The following is a 16712-nucleotide window of genomic DNA, read 5'->3' on the forward strand; positions in this document are numbered from 1 at the left end:
CTATGAACGCCTACTTTCATGTAATTTGTTTCATGAAATCACTTTAGTGTGAACTGGGACTAACAGTGAATTTACATTTAACCATGTGGGTTTTAATGATCAATTCAATTGTATATATGTCAAATAAATCCACATAGAAGAGGTTTATAACCTCTTGATTGAAAGAAACAAATTCTTTCGTTTGAAATATATTGAATGTGAAAACAAAAATATGTGAAAACAGTTGACAATTTTGGTTCATTGTGAGAGAGTTGTATTTTTTTTTGTACAAAAACTGTGTTGCATTACAATAGTATCATGATTTCGCTCACGATTTAACATAAACAATTATTTAAATTTATATGATAAATCATTGTAAATTCAGCATGATTAAGGAAATAAACCATGATTATGCCTTTAATCATGATCAAAAGTTATATGTAAACTCGCTTTAACCCGGTAAAATGTTCTAGTGTACATGTCGTTTAATGCAGTCAATTGTATACACTCTCAAAATATTGCGCATATCGGTAGGATGTCTTTAAATATTTCGTAAATTGAGTCCATTTTTAATCTCATATTTAAATACTTAAACACAAATGTGTTGAAATGCTGCCACTATTGCATTTTATTAGATTATGATTTAAAAAAAATAAATCATGTATTGTAAATCATGATAAATTTAACATGGGTACATTTACATACAACGGGTTTTACGAAAATAGTCATTTGTTTGACACATAGGCTTTAATGTGTAAATGATTACAGGTTATTAGTCGAAAGTAGTCACAAACGTGAATGGCTATCGGTTAATAAAATCAATTGACCTGCATCAACAATCATTTTGAATTCAAGCATCAACGATACAATTCAAGCATCAACGGCGTACCTTTCTATTTTGTTCTATTGGCATTTTTTCTTTTTACAAGGTAAGTAAACGTTTTATATTTTATATTATATTTTGTATTTAAAAAATACACAATTTTAGTCGTTGTTTTTTGTGATTTAATCAATTTTCTTTTTGATAGGACGAGATTTATCCTCACTAGAAAACCTGACAAATTCTAACAAGATTAGAAAGATTACATGTCTGGCACATCAAAAAAATTGGATTTTTAACTTCACAGACAAATTAACAAATTAGCGGACCTTTGAAAATTTTTCTTTGAATTTAATCAAGTCAAGCATCAACTATCGGCGTACCATTGGTATTTTGTTCTTTATACAAGGTGAGTAAACTGTTTTATATTATTGGCCTCTTCCCGTACTGCAAGAATCTACTGTTTTACTATTTTTGATGTCATAAAGGAAAAATTCTTATCATAGTAAAACATTTTACATTCTTGCAGGTTCTGAACAGACATATACATATATATTATATTTGTATAACTTTGTAAATTTGTCATTCTGTTTGCAACACCTCCAAATATTCATCAAAGACTCCATAAGGTATATATTCCGTCTGTTAAAATCACGATATCACTCGCATTCACATTTAGATATAGCTCCCATATATATTTTCGGCCGATTTCTCCTAAGTGGTGCACCACAGCGCCAAGGCGTGGAATTTTTTTTAATTTATTTATTATTATTTCATTATTTATTCAAATAATATAAATTAATATACGCCTTCACTTTGCCATTGAAAATCAGGACCCAGTCGTAATCAGGACCCCGTGTGATAACCAGTAAGGAAAGTAGTAAAGTCGGACGGGGCCGACTATATGATACCCTTCACCACTTGGGGTATATTCAACAGATGGATCCTAACAGACGTCGCATTTTTAAAGGATCAGTAAAATGAAATTGGATCTATAAACAAGTCATTCTGCAACTGATACTAATTTGTTCATTTGGTCAGATATAGAAGCTATATCTAAATCTGAACCGATTTCAGGAAACTTAACACACATCATTCTAGACCTAATTCATTACGCGGTGCCAAACCGAAATATATTAAGGGACTCTGGTACACCATTTACCTTAAATTGGCCGGAAATATATATGGGAGCTATATCTAAATCTGAACCGATTTTCACGAAACTTAACACACATCATTCTAGACCTAATTCATTACGCTGTACCGAATTTCGTGCAAATCGAAAGATATATAGGGACTTTGGTGCACCATTTACATTAAATCGGACGAAAATATATATGGGAGCTATATCTAAATCTGAACCGATTTTTCCCAATTTCAATATTCTCAAAAGGAACCATGTGTCTATCTCGTTTCCTTTTGCCTGTTGCAAACTTTTCATGATATTGGCCTTCAATGTTTATTTACGTGGATGCTACGTTAATGTAAAGTCTGTAAAGAAAATATGGATATATTAAACAGATGTACCCTAAAAGACGTCTAAATGTGAACTGACTTGGATCAATCCATAAACATGCCATTCGTTTGTTACACAATTATGTACATGGATTTAAAGCAAAACTCAATTGGACACCCGTTTAATATTTGAAGCTAATTAACAAGAAGTCAGTCGGAAATATATATTGGCTATGTCTGTACTTCTAAATAAGGCAAAATTGTGCAACATAAAATCGGACGAAAATATATATGGAACCTATATCCACATATGAACCGATTTCAACGAAACTTGTAACAGGAAAGGTTATACGATTTTCAGTACGTTTTGTTCCAATCGGTCATATTTTGGGTCCATGGTGCATTTACTTTAGATCGGACAAAATATATGTGAGAGCTATATCTAAATTGAACAGATTTTTTTCTCAATTTCAATAGGGTTTCATCCTTGGGCCATATAAATGAGCTGTGCCAAACTTCATCCAATTCGGATCATAAATGCGACATGTACTTTGTTTACAATTTAAAATGGACATAAATCGACTCAGAAAGTGATTCCATGCATATTCTCAAAAGGAACCTATCACTGTACCACAGTGTGGTGAAGGGTTTGTGATTTTGCTATCATTTTATTTATCGGGGTGTTAATATCATGTAGATTTTTTTTTAAATTAAATTTAGGGGATATATTTCTTTAACATAAATTTTAAATTATTTCGTAATCTTCTATATTTTCATTATTTTTCTCATATTTCACGAAAACGTGTATTTACGAAGGAAGCTATATATCAACGCTTTAGATCATAACAAGTGTAATTTTAAGATTTTTTTCTTCACAATTGACACCTCTATAACTTTTGCGCACACCAACCAAAAAATTGATCACGAACAGATTGAAATTAAGGACATTTCTGCGGATGTTTATTTCGAGACTGGGCAATATTTCGTAATATTTACACCCTCTTGACCGATTAGAGATCAACAGCACCTCTTCCTTACACTGACATATTTTCCGAATATTCCCTATATTCATTTCAGCCCTACTAATTACTTATCGTTATTCCCTTCACCATGGGTTGTGTTGTGATTTTCCTAAAATTATAGGCGTTGTCCTTGACCATAACTGGAACCTCTTAGATTATTTTAATGCTATCAGCGATTGACTTCTGCCCTCTTATGTTAATGTATTACCAAATAATATCTGAATACATAAGCACCTATAAATATTTAAGTATAACACCCACATCCAAGTACATACGACAATATAATTGGTATCAATTTAAAGGCCAACCACTCCTCTTGGACATACTGTCAACTTCTTGGGTCTATGTCTTTTAGGAGTAAATATATATGCCATAGAATACAAATTTTGTAATTTTTCACACAAAAGTCAGGGTCCATTTGGTTCGCTAAACAATGACCGGTCTTTATCAAAACCGGCATGCTTATTCTTTGGCCAGATCTCCATATGGAATTTTGTATAGATTGCATAAAATGTCCTATTTCATGTCAAAGATGCTGCGTCTGTCCAAAATCGTCAAAAGGAAAATTTCGCAGATGGCCTCAATTTTACTGATTTTGTTTAACTTTTACACGTAATAAAGAGACTAATAGAGTGTCCTACTTTTTATTTGGAATATTCCGACTAATATGAAAAAATAACAAGATCTCATTACACTCTCACTATTAATTGTAATTGTCCTTGATGAGGGGAAAGTTTCTTAATAAGGTTAATAATTTGAATCACGTATATATAGCAATAACCAGTAAGGAAAGTAGTAAAGTCGGGCTGGGCCGACTATATGATACACTTCACCACTTTGGGTATATTCTATATATGTATCCGAAAAGACGTCGCTGTACTGTTTAAAATTTAATCTCAATCAGACACCCATTGATAATTTGGTGTACAATCAACATAAATAAGTCGAAATTATATATGGAAGCTGAACCGATTTCGAGCAAACCTGCCACAGATTAATTTATATTAACTTCAGTACGTTGTGTCAATCGGCCTAGCTATGGATCTTTAGTTCACAATTTACTTAAAACCATCACATTATTCTAGACTTAATTTAGTACGCTATGCCACAATTTTTCCCAATCAAAAGATTTGCAGGGATTTTGGTGCGCCATTTACCTAAAATCGGGCTAAACTATATATGGAAACTATATCTGAACCGATTTTCACGAAACTTAGCACACATCATTCTAGACCTAATTCAGTGGGCTATACCAAATTTGTGCAAATCGAAAGATATATAGAGACTTGTGTACGCCATTTACATACAATCGAGCGATACTATATATGTGAGCTATATCTAAATCTGAACCGATTTTCACGAAACTTGGCACAAGTCATTCTAGACCTAATTCAGTACGCTATACCAAATTTCGTGCAAATCAAATCATTTTCAGGGACTTTGGTGCACCATTTACCTAAAATCGGTCGATACTATATATGGGAGCTATATCACAAGTCATTCTAGACCTAATTCAATACGCTATGCCAAAATTCGTGAAAATCAAATAATTTTCAGGGACTTTGATGTACCATTTACCTAAAATCGGCCGCAACTATATATGGGAGCTATATCTAAATCTGAACCGATTTTCACGAAACTTAGCATACATTCTAGACCTAATTCAGTAGGCTATACCAAATTTCGTGCAAATCGAAAGATATATAGGGACTTAAGTACACCATTTACATAAAATCGGGCGATAATATATATGGGAGCTATATCTAAATCTGAACCGATTTTCACGAAACTTAGCACAAGTCATTCTAGACTTAATTCAATACGCTATGCTAAAATTCGTGCAAATCAAATCATTTTCAGGGACTTTGGTGCACCATGTACCTAAAATCGGCCGAAACTATATATGGGAGCTATATCTAAATCTGAACCGATTTTCATGAAACTTGGCATACATCATTCTAGACCTAATTCAGTAGGCTATACCAAATTTCGTGCAAATCGAAAATATATAGGGACTTTGGTACACCATTTACCTTAAATCGGACGAAAATATATATGGGAGCTATATCTACATCTGAACCGATTTCAACAAAACATAACATATGCTATAATAGGGTTAAGCTGATACGTTGTGCAAAATTTCGTGGCCATCGGATAAATATTGGGTATGTGGTGCACCATTTAGTTAAAATCGGCCGAAAATATATATGGGAGCTATATCTAAATCTGAACCGATTTCAACAAAACTTAACATATGTTATAATAGGGATAAATATTGGGTATGTGGTGCACCGTTTAGATAAAATCGGCCGAAAATATATATGGGAGCTATATCTAAATCTGAACCGATTTCAAAAGAAAATAATTCACGTCATTCTAGATTAAAATTTGATTCGCTGTGAAAAATTGCGTCGCAATCGGAGAAACATTGCATCTTTGGTATACTATCAATTTCAATAGGGTTCGTCCTTGGGCCAAATAAGCAGGCTCTTCCAAATTTCATCTCATTCGGACAATAACTGCGACCTGCATCAGTTCGCAATAATACATGGACAGACGGACGGACGGACGGACATGCATAAATCGGCTTAAAAAGTGATTCTAAGTATATCTCAAAAAGCAACTATGGGTCTATCTCGTCTATTTGTGCATGCACAAAGACATAATACCCTGTACCACAGTGTGGTGTAGGGTATACAAATCAAGCATCAACAGAAGGCGTGAATTTTTTTAAAAATTTAAGAAGCAAACATCAACAGAAGCCGTTGATTTTTTAAAATTATGTTTTCAAGGACGTCGATTTATTGAAGAATATTTTCAAAGACGTGGATTTATTAAATAATATTTTCAAGGACGTGGATTTATATAAGAATATTTTTCAAGGACCAACTGAAGGCGAGGATTTACATAAGAATATTTTTCAAGGACCAACTGAAGGCGAGGATTTATTACACAACATTTGTCGAAGGATTCTTATAAATATTTTTAAATCGTGAAATCATTAAAAAATACAAGCATCAAATAATAATTTTTAAAAAATTCTTAAAAAATTTACGTTGATGCTTGAAAAATATTTTTAAAAAATACTCGCCTCAGTTGATCCTTGAAAAATATTCGTTAAAAAAGATACGCTTTCAGTTTGTCCTTGAAAACTATTCTTTAAAAATGTTCGGTTTCTGTTGATGCTTGAATAAATATTTAAAAAAAAGTCCGCGACCTCATTATGCTTGAAAACATATTTTTTGAAAAATGCACGACTTCTGTCGATGCTTGAAAACATTTTTTTAAAGAAGGCGTGGGCCTTGTATTTCGGTTTTTTAAAAATATTTTTAAAAAAATTCACGCTTTGTGTTGGTTCTTGAAAAGCAGTTTTGAACAAATCCAAGCCTTCAGCTTGTTCTTGAAAAATATTCTTTAATAAATCCACGTCGTCTGTTGATGCTTGTTTTGGTGTTGGTTCTTGAAACATATTCTTTAATAAATCCACGTCTTCTGTTGATGCTTGTTTTGGTGTTGGTTCTTGAAACATATTCTTTAATAAATCCACGTCTTCTGTTGATGCTTGTTTTGGTGTTGGTTCTTGAAACATATTCGTTAATATATCCACGCCTTCTGCTAGTCCTTGAAATTATTCTTTAAAAAATCCACGCCCTAGATGGTCTTTGCAATTTATAATTGTCAAATGTCAATAAATAAAAGCTTTACATAACATGTGTTTGCTATCGATTTCGATTCTATCGATAGTTATAATGTAATGTAATGACATATTCTCATGGACAGTTCACACTTCAGTGTTGGTCTATGTAGGAAATGTAAGGACTATAAAAATTATTAAAAACATTTGAAGCAAAAATTATAACATTGAATAACACATGTTGTAATTCTATTAGTCTTCACATTTGAAAAGTAAATGTTAATAAATTTAAATTATAACATGTGATAAGTAATCATTTATGTATAGTAATTACATTTCCTATGAAGTGCAAGTGTGACACTTTAATAAAATGTCATTACATTACATTAAAATATGTTTCAAGAACCAACAATAAAACAAAGCATCAACAAGACGTGGATTTATTTAAAGAATATTTTCAATTAACCAACACCAAAACAAGCATCAACAGAAGACGTGGATTTATTAAAGAATATGTTTCAAGAACCAACACCAAAACAAGCATCAACAGAAGACGTGGATTTATTAAAGAATATGTTTCAAGAACCAACACCAAAACAAGCATCAACAGAAGACGTGGATTTATTAAAGAATATGTTTCAAGAACCAACACCAAAACAAGCATCAACAGAAGACGTGGATTTATTAAAGAATATGTTTCAAGGGCCAACACCAAAACAAGCATCAACAGACGACGTGGATTTATTAAAGAATATTTTTCAAGAACAAGCTGAAGGCTTGGATTTGTTCAAAACTGCTTTTCAAGAACCAACACAAAGCGTGAATTTTTTTAAAAATATTTTTAAAAAACCGAAATACAAGGCCCACGCCTTCTTTAAAAAAATGTTTTCAAGCATCGACAGAAGTCGTGCATTTTTCAAAAAATATGTTTTCAAGCATAATGAGGTCGCGGACTTTTTTTTAAATATTTATTCAAGCATCAAAAGAAACCGAACATTTTTAAAGAATAGTTTTCAAGGACAAACTGAAAGCGTATCTTTTTTAACGAATATTTTTCAAGGATCAACTGAGGCGAGTATTTTTTAAAAATATTTTTCAAGCATCAACGTAAATTTTTTAAGAATTTTTTAAAAATTATTATTTGATGCTTGTATTTTTTAATGATTTCACGATTTAAAAATATTTATAAGAATCCTTCGACAAATGTTGTGTAATAAATCCTCGCCTTCAGTTGGTCCTTGAAAAATATTCTTATGTAAATCCTCGCCTTCAGTTGGTCCTTGAAAAATATTCTTATATAAATCCTCGTCTTCAGTTAGTCCCTGGAAATAATTTTTAATAAATCCACGTCCTTGAAAATATTATTTAATAAATACACGTCTTTGAAAATATTCTTCAATACATTGACGTCCTTGAAAACATTTTGGAACAAGTCTAGTTTAGGGCTCCCTCCCGGATCGTTTTGAAATTTTTACCACATGTAGTCCTTGGGGCCCTGATTACAGCAGTATACTTTTTTTCTTGCGGAAATCGGTATTTCCGGAGATATAGGCCTCGAAAGTTCCGTTGGGACCCTTGAATTTTCTCGTAATTTTTTAAAATTCACTAAGGCAATATGGGTATCATTTTAAAGCATTTGAAACCCTGATTACAAAAATATAATATTCATATCAAATAAGTCCATACTTCCTGAGATATAGGTCCTATGGACAGATGCCAACACCGGCTACGCGACAGAATTTCCTTTTAATTGGAATAGTGTTTGTGGGTAGCCTCGAATAATGTCTGCCAAGTTTCGAGAAAATCGGTCCAGATTTAGATATAGCTCTCATATATAGTTTCGTCCGATTTCATGTAAATGGCGCACCAAAGTCCCTATATAGTCCCTATTTCGATTTGCACGAAATTTGGCATAATGTACTGATATCTACCAAGTTTCGTGAAAATTGGTCCAGATTTAGATATAGCTCCTATATATAGTTTCGACCGATTTAATGTAAATGGTGTATCAAAGTCCTTGTATATATTTCGATTTGCACGAAATTTGGCATAGTGTAATGATTTTGATTTAGATATAGCTCCTATATATGTTTTCACCCGATTTAATGTAAATGCAAATATATATCATTCGATTTGCACGGCATAGCGTAATGAATGACATGTTTATGGATCCATTTTCGTGTCTATGGCCCTGATTAAAAAATATAATATTCATATCAAATAAGTCCATACTTCCTGATATATAGGTCCTGTGGACAGATGCCAACACCGGCTACGCGACAGGATTTCCTTTTAATTGCAATAACATTTTTTTAAAAAATCAACGGCTTCTGTTGATGTTTGCTTCTTAAATTTTTAAAAAAATTCACGCCTTCTGTTGATGCTTGATTTGTATACCCTACACCACACTGTGGTACAGGGTATTATGTCTTTGTGCATTTGTAAGTAACATGCACAAATAGACGAGATAGACCCATAGTTGCTTTTTGAGATATACTTAGAATCACTTTTTAAGTCGATTTATGAATGTCCGTCCGTCCGTCGGTCTGTCCTTGTATTATTGTGAACTGATGCAGGTCGCATTTATTGTCCGAATGAGATGAAATTTGGCAGAGGCTGCTTATTTGGCCCAAGGACGAACCCTATTGAAATTGATAGTATACCAAAGATCCAATGTTTGTCCGATTGCGACGTAATTTTTCACAGCGAATCAAATTTTAATCTAGAATGACGTGAATTATTTTCTTTTGAAATCGGTTCAGATTTAGATATAGCTCCCATATATATTTTCGGCCGATTTTATCTAAACGGTGCACCACATACCCAATATTTATCCCTATTATAACATATGTTAAGTTTTGTTGAAATCGGTTCAGATTTAGATATAGCTCCCATATATATTTTCGGCCGATTTTAACTAAATGGTGCACCACATACCCAATATTTATCCGATGGCCACGAAATTTTGCACAACGTACCAGCTTAACCCTATTATATCATATGTTATGTTTTGTTGAAATCGGTTCAGATTTAGATATAGCTCCCATATATACTTTCGCCCAATTTCACCTAAAAGGTGTAACAATGTCCAAAAAATTTGTCCGATTGCGAGGAAATTTTGCATAACCCACTAGATTGAGGCTTGAATGACGTATGTTAAAAGTTGTTGAAATCGGTTCAAATTTGGATATAGCTCCCATATATATTTTCGCCCGATTTCATCTAAATGGTGCACCACAGACCCAAATTGAGTATGTTTTAACATATGTTAAGTTTTGTTAAAATCGGTTCAGATAAAGATATAGCTCCCATATATATTTATGCCCGATTTTACCTAAAAGGTATACCAATGTCCAAAAAATGTGTCCTATTAAAACGAAATTAAGCATAACGCACTAGATTGAGTCTTGAAAGACGTACGTTTAAAGTTGATGAAATCGGTTCAAATTTAGATATAGCTCCCATATATATTTTCGACCGATTTCATTTAAATGGTGCACCACAGACGCAATATTTATCCAATTGCGACAAAATTTTGCTCAACGTACCAAATTGAGTATATTTTAACATATGTTAAGTTTTGTTAAGATCGGTTCAGATTAAGATATAGCTCCCATATATATTTACGCCCGATTTTACCTAAAAGGTATACCAATGTCCAAAAAATGTGTCCTATTAAAACGAAATTTTGCATAACGCACTAGTTTGAGCCTTAAATGACGTATGTTAAGTTTTGTTGAAACCGGTTTAAATTTAGATATGGCTTCTATATACATTTTTGACCGAATTCATGCAAATGTTACACCAAATGCCCAAAGTTAACCCGATTGCGACGAAATTTTGTACAACATGCATAATTGAACCTATAATGACGAGTGTTTAGTTTTGTTGACATCGGTTCAGATTTAGATATAGCTCTCATATATATTTTCGGCCGATTTCATCTATATAGTGCACGAAAACCCAATGTGTGTCAGATTGCCACGACATTTTGCACAGGCTACTGAATTTAGTCCAAATTGCATTAAGTTTAGTTTGTTTTTAGTTTATGTTTTTATTTGAGTTTATGTTGTTCCAATAGCACCTCCTGCATATACACAAAGTGGTGTAAGGTATCACATAGTCAGCCCCGTCCGACTTTCGTCCTTTCCTTACTGGTTTTATTAAAAAAAATATTTTTTTTATATTTTTTGATGCGTATATTTTTTTAAGAAGATTTTTCAAGGAATACGTAAAAAATTTGTGAAAAAATATTTTTCAAGCATCAACGTAGATTTTTTAAGAATTTTTTAAAAACTATTTTTTGATGCTAGAATTTTTTAAAGATTTCATGATTTAAAAATATTTTGTTTTTGCAAAATAGTCAGGCTGAATCCCAAAAATATTTATAAGAATCCTTCGACAAATGTTGTGTAATAAATCCTCGCCTTCAGTTAGTCCTTGAATATAATTTTTAATAAATCCACGTCCTTGAAAATAATTTTTAATAAATCCACGACCTTGAAAATAATTTTTAATAAATCCACGTCCTTGAAAATAATTTTTAATAAATACACGTCCTTGAAAATAAGTTTTAATAAATCCACGTCCTTGAAAATATTATTTAATAAATCCACGCCCTTGAAAATATTATTTAATAAATCCACGTCTTTGAAAATATTTTTTTTAAAAAATCAACGGCTTCTGTTGATGCTTGCTTCTTAAATTTTTAAAAAAAGTTCACGCCTTCTGTTGATGCTTGATTTTTTATTTAAAAAAGGTTTTTTTTTAATATTTTTTAATGCGTATATTTTTTTAAGAAGATTTTTCAAGGAATACGTAAAAATAAATATTTGTGAACAAATCTTGTAAAAATATTTCTAAAGAAATGCACGACTTTTGTTGATGCTTGAACAAATATTCTCAAAAAACATCTCTTTTGTTGATGGTTGAACAAATATTCTTAAAAAAATCCAAGTCAATGGATTTATTAAAGAATATTTTTTAAGAACAAGGAGAAGGCTTGGATTTATTAAAACTACTTTTCAAGAACCAATACAAAGGGTGGATTGTTTTAAAAATATATTATAAAATATATAAAACCTTTGCCTTGTGTTGTAGATTTTTTTAAAATAATTTTCAAAAAACAACACAAGACGTGGATTCTTTAAAAATATTTTTCAAGCATTGACAGAAGGCGAAAAATTTTAAAGAATATGTTGTCAAGCATCAGAAGAAGCCGAAAATCAACCTAAAGCATAAATTTTTTGAAAATATTTTAGTTTGGTTCCCACATCAACAGCATTATTATCCCTTTTCGATTATATTTTTATTTTTTGTTTTTATATAGTATGTTTTCATTAGTGTCATATAATTATGGCGAGTTTTGTGTCGTAGACACAAAAAAAAACCAAACCATTTGACGGGGACGGATATATTTTTAAATACAAAGGCGGATCCTATTTGGGAACGATAATAGCAAAAAGCGGTAAATTAATGTAAGAGATGTATTTAACGTTATATTGACAGTTTCATTTCCTAGACAACAAGGAAGAACTTTCTAATTTAAAGAATATAAAAGAAGACGAAGCCAATAGGCAAGAAACACAGCCAAAACAAAAGAATACTCATTCATCACAAGCGATGGAAATTGTAAGGAATTCTATAAAAAATATGTCATCGTCCATAAATAATGAAATGTTACAAAGGTAAGTTAGTATATATATTTTTACAAGAACCTGCACAATTTTTCAGTTAAAATAAATTGTGTTCGATTTAGTTATAAATTTGCACGAATTGGTATAGATATGCAATAAGTTTAGATCAAATTGGTTCATATATAGATTCCAAATATGTGTAGTTCTTCTCTTGTTTAATATATATAAGAGATATTTGAGGTTTTTATTTACCTTCTTATTCTAAATAAAATAATCAAAAAAGAACCACCAGATTATAAAACCTTACTTGAAATATGTTATATAACCCATATCCATGCCTACCCATGATGTAACTGTTGTTGCGTAGTTTTATTAACATTTTCATTGTTTACAGCTTAAAAACTTTTAGCTTGGTTGCTTACGACACTGATGATTATTTTGTTATTAACTCAAAAACTATAACACAACTCCAAGGCAGTGATTGTGTTGTGAAATATAGAGGTGGTTTTTATTCTGCAAAACTAATTGCATCTTATGGTGAGTTCGTCAATCAATATATGGATTTTGTATATTACTTTTAAAAAATAAGACATATTACACTATTGAGCAAAAACATATATTGCTTCCCCAACAGTTATTTAGCGTAGACATATTCGACACAATGATGATAATTTAATTCACAACTAATCATTTTACTATATTTGGAAGTACCATGACGTCATCGTTTTGGAATTTCATTTACACTACACATGTTTTACATACACATATGATTACTTCAAAAATATAAATACAAGGTGTCTGAGATTGTCATTAATATACAGAAAAATGATAAAACATTTATAAATTTATATATAATTTTCCACATTTTATAATATAAATTTGTTATGAAGAAAACACTACTTTGAAAATAATTTTTTCATTGCATACTAGCGCATAACCCTTTTGTTGTTATTGACGATCTTAAACATTTAAAGTATTTGAATATCTGATATAAACAAATTATATACGAGCGAAAATTAAACAAGTTTTTCTATAGATGACAAAAAGAAACTTCTGGAATTAAAGCGAATGAAAAGAAGACAAAGTCACTCAAAACATTTAGACCAAAAGCCTACATATGAAATAAATAAATGTATACCAAATTCTACAACAAATGTCAAGAAGAGTTCAGAACCAGAAATTATAAATGGCAATTCAATAGAACTACAAAATAAAAACCATCACGAAACATCGGGAGAAGATTCAAATTATTCATCATATGTAAGAAATCACGAAATAATATATAATTCTGGTAGTGAATGTTCTTTAAATGATTTTGACGTAAGTTTGGCAAAAAAACAAGGGCATCTTAAGAACTCTACAGTCTTACAAAAAAGCACGATGAACTCGAAAGATTATAGTCCCTCTAAAAGTAATAAAAATGACACACTACTAGATGACTCGGAGCCTGCTATAGCGAAAATGACGGGTATTGAAATTCCTTCATCTGAAAATCATCCCAAACAAAGTGATCATATATTGTCGGACACGTCAGAGTCAACGTGGGATGAAACGTCATCAAGTAGCGAATCTGTTTCTTTTAAAAATTCAGTGCTTAAAACCCATCGACTAAAAAATTCTACTGCTACTAAATCATCAGGTAATAGAAGTACGTTGGCTACAGAAAGTTTTAATTCCTCTATGTCATATAATGACAAATCTGTGTCAGAATACCAACCGGATTCATCTTTACAAAATACAACAGTAAATACAAGTTCAATTGTGGAAGTTAACACGGCTCCAATTCAGATAGATTCGTTAAGAGTTCCGTTTTCAAAATCAAAACTAAAAAGACATTTTTGCATGTATTGCAAAACATTGCAGTGCAAAATTGCTCGACATTTATTCTTAAAACATAAAAACGAAAATCTAGTTAAACAAGCAATGGCACTTCCCAAATTGAGCAAAGAACGTTTAAAATTAATTGAAGACATTCGAAAACAAGGAGATTTCATACACAATACATGCAGTGATCAGAACACTGGTATTTTAATTGTATCTAGACGACAACAACAAAAAACAAACCGAAAAGCCGACGACTATATATGCTGTTCAAAATGTAAAGGATTTTATACAAAATTTGCATCACGACAACACAGTAGGAAATGTGTTCAAAAACACAACTCCAGATCAAGTTTTATTGAAGGGCGAAAATTAACTCAATATATACACCATGTTGCGAGTCCTGCAATGAAAACAACTATATTTCCTGTTCTCCGAAATGATAACATAACCAAAGCAATACGTTTCGACGAATTAATTATCCGATATGGTAACAGATTATCCGAAAAACTTTCTCAAAGTCACCACCATGATCAAATCCGAGCAAACATGCGCCTTTTGGGTAGATTTAAAATAGAATTTATGAAAATTGTGCCGGAGGTATCCGAATTGAAAGATATATTCAAACCATATTTGTTCGATAATGCTATTGAGGCACTTCGAAAAACAGCAAAGTGGACCTTTGATAAAGGATTCGCAACGCCAGCTGTTGCCACATCCTTGTCATCTTTAATAAAAAAATGCGCACGGATACAACGAAATGAATTTATTAAATGTCAAAATGAAGATTCCAAATGTAGCTTAGACAATTTTATTTCTCTTTGGGTAGAGGAAACACCCGTACAAATCAACAAAAAAGCTCTGGAAGATCTCGAAAATCGGAAAAGGACAAAAACTAATGACTTGCCAAGTAAAAACGACATCAAAATTTTGTATGATTATTTAAGAACTATAATGCTTGATTCCTTCGCCGAATTATGCTTAAACTACAATTTCATTTCCTGGAAAAAACTTTTGGAATCTACATTAATATTTATCCAAGTATTCAATCGACGAAGAGCTGGGGAAATTGAAAGGTTAACGATTGAAAACTTTAATAAAAAGGAACAAATAACTGATTGTGTTGAAGCTGGCATGTTGGAAAATATCTCTAAACAATCCATTGATTTCGCCAAACAATTCGTTCGAATCACGTTACGGGGCAAGTTAGGAAGAACCGTGAGCGTTTTGCTCGACCCTCTGTGTATTAAGTCCATTAACATTATTCTTAAATTCAGAGAAAAGGCTGGCATTTCCAAGACAAATCCATATATATTTAGTGCGCCTGGTAAGTCCAGCTTAGCAAAAAGTTACTGCAGAGCCTGTCCTTTGCTGAGAAAATTTGCATCAGAGTGTGGAGCATTGATTCCCGATACACTTAGAGGCACAAAACTGCGAAAACACATAGCAACATATACCTCATTGCTGAACGTGCAAGAATCGACGGTTGATAGACTTGCTAACTTTTTAGGCCACCACAAAGACATCCACAAAAGCATATATAGGGTATCGGTGCCAATAGCCGAAATTACAAGCGTGTCAAAAATTTTATTATCGGCTGCTGGGTGCAATTTTCAAAATAGTATCGAAACTAGTAATTCTAATAGAAATATAGTTTCTGATAACGAAGGGAGTATGCAATATGAAGGTTTGGAGGAAAATTCTGAAGATTCAGAAACAGATATGGTAAAACCGAAGAGACGTAGTAGTAAGTAAAAATTGTAGAAACTATAATTCTTAATATTTTTTGATTACTTAGCTGTATATTAACCAACTTAGTACTACACAAATAACAATATTTTCAATATTTTAGCATCCCCTTTCGGACGGACAATACGCAAGAGGTGGAGCAGCGCTGAAATTGATTCCGTTAAAGAAACATTTGGAGATATTTTGGCCTTGGAGAAGTTGCCTTCCATAAAGCAATGTGCAGCAGCTATAGAAAAAAATATCTCCCTATGTAAAAGAACACCGGCTCAATTAAAAACATGGATAGACAACCAGCGAAAAAAAGTTGCCGTTCGAGGAAATTTAACAAATTGGTAACAAGTTTTAGTATTAATTTATAATCTGCTTCTAACAGCTTGTTTTTCAGATTTCCCCACTTTCAACACACGGTCACCGCCACAACATTCCACGGACCCAGTGCTTTCTTACTTTGTTTTAGTGATATAAGCTTTTCATGCATATGAAACACTCTTGCCCATGTATGGGATATGTTCACACACACGCACACACAATTACAATAATTTTATTTCAAAATATTTTTATCATGTTTTATTGATTCTATGAATACTGTAAAATTT

The 16712-nt window shown here is 32.0% G+C and overlaps 1 long non-coding RNA gene across 1 annotated transcript; it reads left to right on the forward strand.

Annotated features, from left to right (window-relative positions):
- Positions 1 to 811: 811 nt before the first annotated feature.
- On the forward strand, positions 812 to 16257 carry LOC133332868 (uncharacterized). The gene is made up of 6 exons (XR_009754432.1): positions 812 to 912; positions 1008 to 1208; positions 12240 to 12377; positions 12432 to 12597; positions 12941 to 13083; positions 16220 to 16257. It is a non-coding gene; the product is annotated as an uncharacterized LOC133332868 (long non-coding RNA).
- Positions 16258 to 16712: the final 455 nt, after the last annotated feature.

This window comes from Musca vetustissima, unplaced genomic scaffold (assembly GCF_032173495.1).
Source record: "Musca vetustissima isolate MV318-11 ecotype Yass unplaced genomic scaffold, APGP_CSIRO_Mvet_v1 utg47612, whole genome shotgun sequence".
In the NCBI taxonomy this organism is placed as follows: Eukaryota; Metazoa; Arthropoda; class Insecta; order Diptera; family Muscidae; genus Musca; species Musca vetustissima.